Source organism: Chrysochloris asiatica, unplaced genomic scaffold (genome assembly GCF_000296735.1).
Source record: "Chrysochloris asiatica unplaced genomic scaffold, ChrAsi1.0 scaffold00126, whole genome shotgun sequence".
Lineage (NCBI taxonomy): Eukaryota > Metazoa > Chordata > Mammalia > Afrosoricida > Chrysochloridae > Chrysochloris > Chrysochloris asiatica.
In genome coordinates this window covers 4540743-4551372 of record NW_006408644.1, presented here as the reverse complement: position 1 = coordinate 4551372, position 10630 = coordinate 4540743, and the positions used below count along the sequence as shown (strand labels likewise).

The 10630-nt window shown below is 37.2% G+C and overlaps 1 pseudogene; it reads left to right on the top strand.

Annotated features, from left to right (window-relative positions):
• The first annotated feature begins 8564 nt into the window (after positions 1-8564).
• LOC102837867 lies at positions 8565-9116 on the top strand (annotated as a pseudogene).
• The last annotated feature ends 1514 nt before the right edge of the window (positions 9117-10630 follow it).

Genomic DNA, 10630 nt, shown 5'->3' with positions numbered 1-10630 from the left:
CTCATTTCATCGCTGGTGACAAGAGTTGAGACCTGTACAGGTAGACACTCCCAAGGAAGGTTCTTTTCCATGCAGCCAGACTGCTCCTTGGAGGCCAAGATTGCCAAACTTTGTTTCTCATACTTCAGACGTATTGTCAGAAGGGACCAGTCACTGGAGAATGATCTCATGTTTGGTAAGGTGGAGGGTCAGAGAAAAAGAGGAAGACCCCCAACGAGATGGATTGGCCAAGTGGCAGCATCGATGGACTCAAGAGTGGCAACAGTAGTGAGGTTGGCCCAGGATCTGGCAGTGTTTCGTTCTGCTGTGCATAAGATCGCTAATGGTCGGTACTGACTCAATGGCACTTAACAACTACAACAATGTAACTCAGCATAATATCCTCCAGGTCCATCCTTGTTATGAGATGATTCACAGATTCATTGTTATTCTACAATGACCCCTAGAATTCCATTTTTTGTATGTACCAAAGTGTGTTTACCTGTTCTTCCATTGATGGGCATGTAGTCTGTCTCAATCTTTTTGTCATTGTGAATAGTGCAACAATGTATCTGTGTGTGCATATATCTATTCCTGTCATGCTTATATATACCAAGTAGAGGGATTATTGGATTATGGTTTTGTGGGTTAATGCACTGGACTTCAAGTTTGATTTGAGCCACAAGGTTGGCAGTTCAAGCTCAACAGTAACTCTTCAGAAACCCTATACAGGGTTACTATGAGTTGGAACTGACTAGACAGCACTTAACAACAACAACAAATCCATTTCTATTTTCAATTTTTTGATGAAGCGTCATAGTATTTTCTAAAGTGGATGCACCATGTTAGAGTCTAAACAGCAAAGCAGGAATGTTCCAGTCTCTCCACACCCTCTTCCACATTAGTTGTTGTTGTTTGTTTCCCATTTATATGAACTTTGCTATTAATGTATGGGTGAGATGGTATTGCAACTTTTTAAGTTGCATCTCTAAAACGGGTAATGAAAACATTATGAATAGCAACAGGGAATTGTCAGAACGGTGTCAGAAAATGAGCCCCTCAGGTTGAAAGGTACTCAATAGGGAAAAAGCTGACTCCTTAAAGTAAAATTGATCATAATGACGTTAATGAAGTAAAGTTATCAGGAACTTCTTTTGCTGAGAGCATACAACTCAAAATGAGGAGAAATAGCTGTAATATCTATTAATAATTGGGGCATGGAATGTATGAAATATGAATCTAGGAAAATTGGAAATTGTCAAAAATGAAATGGAATGCATAAAGTTTGATAGATATCCTTGGAATATCAATCATGGATATCTAAAATAGACTGCTATTGTCCGTCTGGAATCAGACACTCATATGTTTTACTATGTTGGGAACTACAAATTAAAGAGAAATGGCATTGCATTCATTGTGAAAAGGAAAATTTCAAGACATATTGAAGTACAATGCTGCTTGTGATAGTATAATATCTATACACCTATAAGGCAGACCAATTAATACAACTATTATTCAAATTATTCACCAACCTCTAAAACAAGTGATGGAATTGAAAAATTCTGCCAAATTTTTCAATCTGAAATTGATTGAACATAAAATCAAGATACATTGATAATTACTAGTGGTTTGAATGTGAAGATTAGAAGCAAAAGGGAAAGCTGGTATTTGAAAAATATGGCCTTAGTGATAAAAGTGATAGTGGAGATCATATGATATAATTTTGAAAGATGAATGACTTATTCATTGGGAGTAATTTTTGAACAAAATAAAAGGCAACTTTCCACACGGACCTCACCGATGGAATACATAGGAATCAGACTGACTACATCTGTGGGGAAGATAGAGGTAAAACTCAAAATTATCAATCAAAGCAGAGTAAGAAGTTGGCAGTATGGGTGTTTGATTGTTGAAGTTGCACAGAATTCTTTGCTTAGAAGGGCCTCCTATTTTGTCTAATAATCTGTGGTAATTGACTGGAAATTCCAATTTTTTTTTTTTAATGGACTCTACATTTCCATTTTGCTCTAGTTTATACAACTTTTGAAGATATCTCAGTATTTAAGTAGTCAAATATATTGATAATGTCTTTTTGGGTGTATTAGAAAAAATTGCTGTCTGTCTGTTGTTTTAATGATGTCTTTACTTAATTAAAATCTAACAAATTTTACAGGAAAAAAACAAAAAAACAAAATAAACGTTTAGGGCTGAAGATTCCTAAGCCCATGGACAAGGACATAGCCACAGAGTGCTTGAGCTGAGAATGAAACATCCAGTTGATATGAAGCAAAATGAGATGTACAAAAATGCCTAAACTTACAGTTAGGACCCATTTGACCTAGCCTCAAAGGCTTGATGATCAGAACTTGACTAGAGGAAGATAAAAAAAAAAAAATGATAAAGGAAACAAATGTAAATAGCTACAATTTTATGTACTTGACCTATACTTATGGATGTAGTAGCTCAAAATAGCAACTGAGAGGGAAGGAGTCTGCACTTCAAGTATCAATCCTATCCACTCTGTCTACAGGGTTGATAGGGACGGCCAATTTAGACATTGGCTACTTAAAATTAGGGGACTACAAAGGCATGAAGTGACTGGTTTACAAGTTTTCAAGAGGGTGTTTAGTTTAAGAGTGTGCAGAGCAAAGCAGAATCCCCAGTGAATGGCTTTCAACTTTTCTAAATGGGTTTGGTGGAGAGAGATAGGGATAAGATTATTATGATTCAATAGCGAGTAATTGTTATCATGACTAATTACGACGGTCACAACTGTAAAGTTAGAAATTCTATAACAAAAAGGGTGGCGTAGTTAATCTTGCATTCCAGGAACAGAGGACCCTAGGATCATCAAGAGAGATGAGCAGGAGAAGAATGTGAGACCCTATCCAGAGAAGCAGTGACACCAGAGATGGAAGGAGAGATGAGGACATGGAGAGAGAGAGAGAGAGCAGCTGAGGACTCTAGACTCATGGAAAGAGAAAGACTGAGTGCTGGTGGCCAAGAGGCAGACATGCAGAATGTGCCCTTTAGTTGTTTAAATTATCATATATTCCTGAGTACACCCCCAAAAAAGCAAAACAAGGTCAGTGGCTGACTGTTGAACAGACAAGCAATTGCTCAAATGTGAGTTCTGGCTGAAGTTGAAGAACATTAAGACAAGTCCACAAAAGCCACAATATAACCTTCATTATATCCCACCTGAATTTAGAAAGCATCTCAAGAGCAGATGTGAAATTTTAGACATTAATGACCCATGACCAAAAAAAAGAAACAATCAACACTCATGAAGTAGCTGTCAAGAAATCAAATGACATATTGCATATGCCATTTGACAGGACCTCTTCAAGAGTTAAAATGTCAGTATGAGGACTATGTTACACCTGACCTTGGTATTTTCAATCACCTCATGTGCATATGAAAGTTGGGCAACGAATAAGGAAGACTGTAGAAGAATCAATGTATTTGAATTATTTTGTTGGAGAAGAGTATTTAAAGTGCCATTGACTACTTGTCACTGTTGTTTTTGAGTGATGTTGAGTCAATTCCAGTTCGTAGGGTTTCCAATGACTGGTTGGTGGGTTTGAACTGTCAACCTTGTGGTAAGCACTCCAGTACTTATCTTACAATTTCACAGGACTTCAAAAGAAACATCATGGTAAAAGTATACTAGCAAGCATTAATTGCTGCTGCTGTGTGCAGTTGAGAGTTTTCCAGGTTGTAAATCTTTATGGTAGCAAATAGCCTCATCTTTCTCCCATATATTAGCTTGTAGATTCAAACTACTGACCCTGCAGTTAGCAGTTCAACATGTAACCCACTATACTACCAGAGCGCACATGGACTTCTAAAAGAACAAATAATCTGTGTTGAGAGAAGTACAGCCAGAATGCTCTTTCGATGCTAAGAGGGTGAGACTTCAGACATGTTATTAGGAGGGGCAAGTAACTGAAGAAGGACATCATTATGGGAAAAGTGGAGGTTCAGTGAAAATGAGAAATACCACCAACAAGATGGATTGACACAGTGGCAGCTGCAATGGGCTCAAGAGTAACAATAATTGTGAGGATGGTGTAGGACTAGGCTGTGTTGGCCACTTGAATGTCTTCTCTGGTGAGTTGTCTGTTGGTGTCCTCTATCCATTTATTAGTAAGGCTGTTTGTTTTATTCTTATAGGGGTATTATAGTTTTCTATAGTTTAGAGATTAGTTCTTTGTCTGATATGTCATCGCAAACAATGTTTTCCCAGTTTGTGGGTTCTTTTTTTATTCTTTTGACTAAATCTTTTGATGCACACAAGTGTCTAATGTTTAGGAGATCCCAGTCATCTATTATGTCTTCCATTGTTTGTGTGTTGTTAGTTATGTTTGACAGTGAATTTATGCATTATATCAAAGCCCCTAAGTTTTTCCCTGTTTTTTCATTGCTTGTTTTTATAGTTGTAAGATTTACATTGTAGTGTAGTGGTTATGAATCAGGCTGTGAACCACAAGGTCAGCAGTTTGAAACTACCAGCTGTTCCATGGGAGAAAGATGAGGCTTTCTGCTCCAGTAAAGATTTACAGCTTTGGAAATCCTGTACAGGGTCGCTATGAGTCGGAACCGACTCCATGGCACATAACAACAACAACAAGATTTAAGTTTAGTTCTTTGATCCATGTGGTTGGCTTACTTTTTCTTAGGGTGTGAGATGTGGGGAGAGGGTTAATTTTTCTATCAATGGATTACCAGTTTTACCAGCACCATATGTTGAAGAGACTATCTTCCTCAGTTAATGTGTTTTGTTCCTTTGTTAAAGATCAGCTAACTGTATGTGGATAAATTTACTTCTGGGTTCTCAATTGTGTTCTATTAATCTATCATTGTACCAATAGCAGGTTGTTTGACGATTGTGACTGTGTAGTAGATTTGAGGTCAGGAAATGAGACGCTTCCAAATTTGTCTTTTTCTTAAGTAATGTTTTGTTTAACTGAGGAAACTTTCCCTTCTATATAAAGTTAATGATCAGTTTTTTTTCAGATCATTAAATAATTATGTTGAAATATGGACTGAGATTTCATTATATCTATAGTTTGTTTGGGGTACTGTTGACATTTTCACAATGTTAAGTCTTCCTATCCATGAGCATTCCTATCCATTTTGTAAGTCTTCTTGGTTTCCTGTAGTGGTGCTTTGTAATTTTCTTTGTGTAGGTCGTCTGTTTCTGTGGTTAGATTTATTCATTATCATTTCATCTTTTGGATGAATATTGTAAGTTCATTTTTTTTTTTCCTGATTTCCTTTTTCAGAGTTGTCTTTATTGGTGTAGAGAAGTCTAATTGATTTTACAAAGGTAATTCTCAAGGTAATTTGGAAGGTAAATTAAAGGTGGCTAATATTGGAGTCCTGGTGTGGTGCTGTGGGTTAATGTGGCATACTGCAAAGCCATTTGAACTGCAAGGTTGGCAGTTCAAGTTCACCAGCTGCTCCTTGGTAACCCTCTACAGGGTAACAATGGGTGGGAACTGACTCCACGGCACTTAGCAACAACAAAAATATTGGAATCCTGGTATCGTGCTGTAGGAGAAGCACTGGATCACAAGTTCAGTTTGAACCTCAAGGTTGAATGTTCAAATCCACCAGTTGCTCCTTGGAACTGGGACTACAGGGTTGCTATGAGTTGGAACCAACTCGATAGCACTTACCAACAACAACAGGAATATTAGAGAACATGGAAGAAAGATTAGGCTCTCTACTACTACAAAGATTTAAAAAGCCCCAGAAACCCTATACAGAGTCGCTATGAGTCGGAATTGATTCCATGACCCTTAATTACAGCACCAAAAATATCAACAATATGAGTCAAAACAAAACACAAAGTAAACAAAAAACAAAAACAATTACAGTGTTTGCCCAAGTTAGGAATTAATTATTTTTTTAAGTTAGATGTAGTGGCAGAGGCAAGGGAAAAGGAAAGTCATTGAATGCTAGATATACTCCTTACAAAAAATTAAAATGTTCTATGACTCTGGTAGCGTAGTGGTTACGAATTGGACTGTGAACTGCAAAGTCAGCAGTTCGAAACTACCAGCTGCTCCATGGGAGAAAGATGAGGCGTTCTGCTCCCGTAAAGATTAACAGCCTCGGAAACCCTGTTCAGGGTCACTTTGAGTAGGAAGCGACTCTACGGCACACAACAACAACAACAATGACCTATAAAGGAATTCTGTGCAGGAGGGAATGAGAGCATGAGTCAGGATTTAAGACTGGCTGGAAGATAAATCAATTATTTGGATTCAGAATGGAAGGAGCAGCTTTGGGTAGGAAGTTTGGTGTGAATATTTAAACCATATTTCTATGTCAGGAAGAAGACAAGAGTGGAGATAGAATTTGGAACAATCAGAGTATATACGCTTTAGTGGAGTATATGTTCTTGTATGAGTTTAATTAGTTGTTCTTGATGTTGTTAAGTACCATCAAGTCAGTTACAACACATAACAATCCTGTATAGGGATTCCAAGACTTTATAAGACTTTGAGGGAAGAGAATATCTCACTTTTCATCACAAAGTGGCTGGTTTGCTCAAATTGCCAACCTACTGGTTTGTAGTCCACTGCTAAAGGATAAAGAATAGATTCATATAGAATATGAACATTTAGAAGACTGGCAAAAATAGACAAGTCTGGAAAGCTTATTGAGAATAATTGCTATGGGAAGAAAGGGGAAAACAAAGAAAAATGTGAAATCTCAATGATTCAGAGGACAAATAATACAAAAGACTGGTAAACTGGAATTTGTCAGGTTTTTAGAAAAAGAAGAAATCCAGGAAGATTTATAGTTTATCAAACTGAAAAATAGGAATGCTTGTGTTGCCACTGACCATAATTAGATTATAAGAAAGTCTTGAGAGATGGATTGGTGGGATTAGTGATATTTTTACATAAAATGAAATGAAATTGTATTCACACAATGTAATTTGATAGACAGTGGTAGATGCAGATTTGGAAAAAAAAAAAAAGATGTATTTATTCCTAGATTTGTTCAAGTATGTGTGCTAGTGGTAATCAGATGAAATAAATCTTTACAACATCTGATTTGTGTTTTAAGATATACCCAACCATGATAATTACATTGCTTATGAATAAGTTCTATTGGTTTGGTTTGGCACTCTGATTATGTTCATGGATAAATTTCTGAAATATAGAAATGTAAAAATATAAAAAAACAAGCGTATGTAGATGTTTGTGTGATATAGATAAACTTGGCTTTATAGCTGAACATATAATTATTGTGCATGTACTGAGGCCTACAGTATAAACTTATTTATAAACAAGGAGCTCTTGTAGCGTAGTGACTACGAATCAGTCTGCAAACCACAAGGTCAGCAATTCAAAACTACCAGCTGTTTCATGGCAGAAAAATGAGGTGGTCTGCTCCCGTAAAGATTTACAACCTCGAAAACCCTGTACAGGGAGCTATGAGTCAGAACCGACTCCATGGCACACAGCCACATTATAAACACAAGCATGCATATATGCATAAGTTTAGAAACTATTTGAAATAATAATTTACAAGTACTTAAGATTTTGAGAATATTTTCTCCAAGAAGTACGTCCATCACAGGTAACTTTTACCCTAAAGGAACTTATAAAAACCTGTGTTATAGTTTTACAGTTGGAACTGTAAGAGTATTTGCAAACAATTTGTGCACACTTGCAGTGTTCATGACCCAATTTATAAAATTTTACTTTATCTATTATATTACAAACCAACTAAACTTTATTAGTGTAGCTGCCTACATTTCCCTCACATTTCTTGTTATCCAAATGAATGAGAATTTCTTAAAGGTACATACTTTGGAAATAATAATAAAAAAATTACCTTCCAAATTAATATAATTTTATGTCTAGTTTCTCAATTCAAACCTTACTCATATATGCATTCTAGTTGTCCTGGTGTGGTGCTAAAGGATAAACAATAGATCGCTAACCACAAGGTCAGTGGTTCAGAAACTCTATTGTTGTTAAGTGCTGACAAGTCTGTTCTGACTCATAGGGACCCTGTTTAGGGTTTCTGATGAGTGTCTTGTGAGTTTGGACAGTGAACCATTTGGTTCAAATTGACCTTCCCGTCCAGTTCATTATTCTACAATGCCACACCAGGACTTCCTATAACGAGCCACTGTAAGTCGGGACTGAATTGATGGAACTTAACGACAATATCCTTATACATTTTCTAGAAAAAGGAAAAATAAAAATAAAATCCTTTGTGTGTGTGTGTGTGTGTGTGTGTGTGTGTGTGTATGTGCATGTCTGCTGGTGCAGGGAGATGAAGTTGAAGAATAATCCTCCCTTATAAAAACAATATCTATCTTAACAATAACCAATTTGCATGTCAGCTCATGCTGATGACTACTGCAGTCTCAAACTGGCATCTATAGTCTGGTCTCGCCGCCCCAAAGCCAGCTCCACTGTGAGGGACCGAGTCCCCAGCTTGCCACTGTGCCACGCGGGCTAGGCATAGAGTTGGACCCCAGACCGCCCCTCTGGTCTGGGAGTGGGGGAGGGGAGGGGTAAGGGTAAGGGGGCGGGCCAGAGGCAGCAGGGATGCTCCCTCTGGCAAACAAATTGAAGCGGGATTACAGTCTCAAAGGGTCCCGCTCAGCAGCTACAGAGGCCGACTCCACCCAGAGGGTGTCCATGGGAGACAAGTTGCTCGTCAAAAAGATTGCAGAACTTGAAGCAAATTTACCCTGTACCTGTACAGTGCATTTTCTCGATGACAACACATTCCACCTTTGCCAGCTGTGTCCACACATGACGGTTACTACCAGGGTGGAAAGTTTCAGTTTGAAACTGAAGTTCCTGACGCGTACAACGTGGTGTCCTATAAAGTGAAGTGCTTGACCATGATCTAGCAGCCCAACATAAAAGAGACAGGAGACACCTGTCTGAGTTTACTGTGAGAACATTCGATTGATGGCACTGGCTGGGTTCCCACAAGGACGCTGAAGGATGTTTGGGGATTAAACTCTTCATTTTACTGATCTTTTGAATTTCGATGATTCATTGACTATTGAAGCAGCAGAACATCAATTGTGGGACAAGGAGGACTTCCAGTAAAAAGTGGAAGACTGCATTAAGCGTTACACCAGATGATAAAAGGAGAGGCCTGCAGGACCCGGTTCTAAAGAGTTGTCTGCTTACCTTAACATGTTTACTCTTTTGGGACCTGAGCTCTACAGGCTGTTGGAATTTTTACAAAGTTTTAATACATTCAAAATCGAGGCTAGTGTTTGCTGACCCCTTCCAAATGCACCATTTTCTTCACAGATGATGCTAATTACGTGTTGAGTGTGATCCGCGATTGACATAAGTAACTTGCTGCAAATGTGCTTGGGTTCTACTTCTCTCAGTCCCTGCAGCTAACGCGTCCCCACCCAGATCTCTTCATGTTCCCGGAATGCATAGAATCACTTACTGTCTACCTCACCAAGATGCATTTTTAAATTTAATGTAAGTATATTTTGGAACAGATGTATAATTTGTACAATTTAATTCTTTATTTATTATTTTTTTTCCTATCCTCATTTAGTCTATTTACACTGTATAGAGCAGTCAGAAAGATGTTGGGTCAAGCAGTTACTGAAGAGAAATACAAAGGAAATATGAAAAAGACAAAAAGAACAACAACAAAAAACCTGGTATGCACAGGCATCTTAGATACCATGTATTGATTGGACCATACGGTTTGATATTTGATCATATTCTGCTTGTTGTTTTGACTTTTTCACTTGTATTTATTTTTTCTTCTCAATTTCAAGGACTATGCTGGTAATCATTAATCTCTTTACTCCTTTAGAACTACACACATTTACTAAATACATTAGGAAATATATTAATTTACCAACAAATAATCAATTAGATTGCATACTACTTGTTCTTTGGATATTAATGTTGTTGTTGTTGTTATTATGTGCTGTGGAGTCGGTTCCGACTCATAGCAACCCTGTACAGGGTTCCTGAGGCTGTAAATCTTTACGGGAGCAGAAAGCCTCATCTTTCTCCCACAGAACAGCTGGTAGTTTCGAACTGCTGACCCTGAGGTTCGCAGCCTGATTCATATAAGTATACATAATTTACTAATATAACTGTATCTATTATTTTTCATAAGAAATGTTTCTATATCATTTTTGGTACGTTCAAAAATTTTTTAAACTATTATTTTTGGGTTTCTAGAGCTTTTATTTATTTATATATTTTTTTTTGATTAACTGTAAAAGCTGCTGAAATATTTGTAGGAGATCAGCATTTTGATCCATTCCTTTCCCTCATTCAAAGTGGATTTTTAGATTTTTATAGCTTTATTTGTACGTATTGCATTCCATATAATGGCATTTCTCCATAGTTCCAGCAAATTTCTCTTTATGGTTGTTGCTTTTTCCCTCTGAAATTTAATGTGCTGGTAAGTTAAACTTTTGACAAAATTATTAAGGGATAGGTATGGGGTCAGTTATATCATCAAAGCTCTTAAAAGGACAGCACAATTATCCCCCCAAAATAGAATTAAGATACAGAAATATTCTCATTGATATAGTAAGACAGCAAACTAATAGATATTTGTAGCAAAACCCAGTAGTAATCTCAGTTATTTTATTTTATTTTTTAGCATC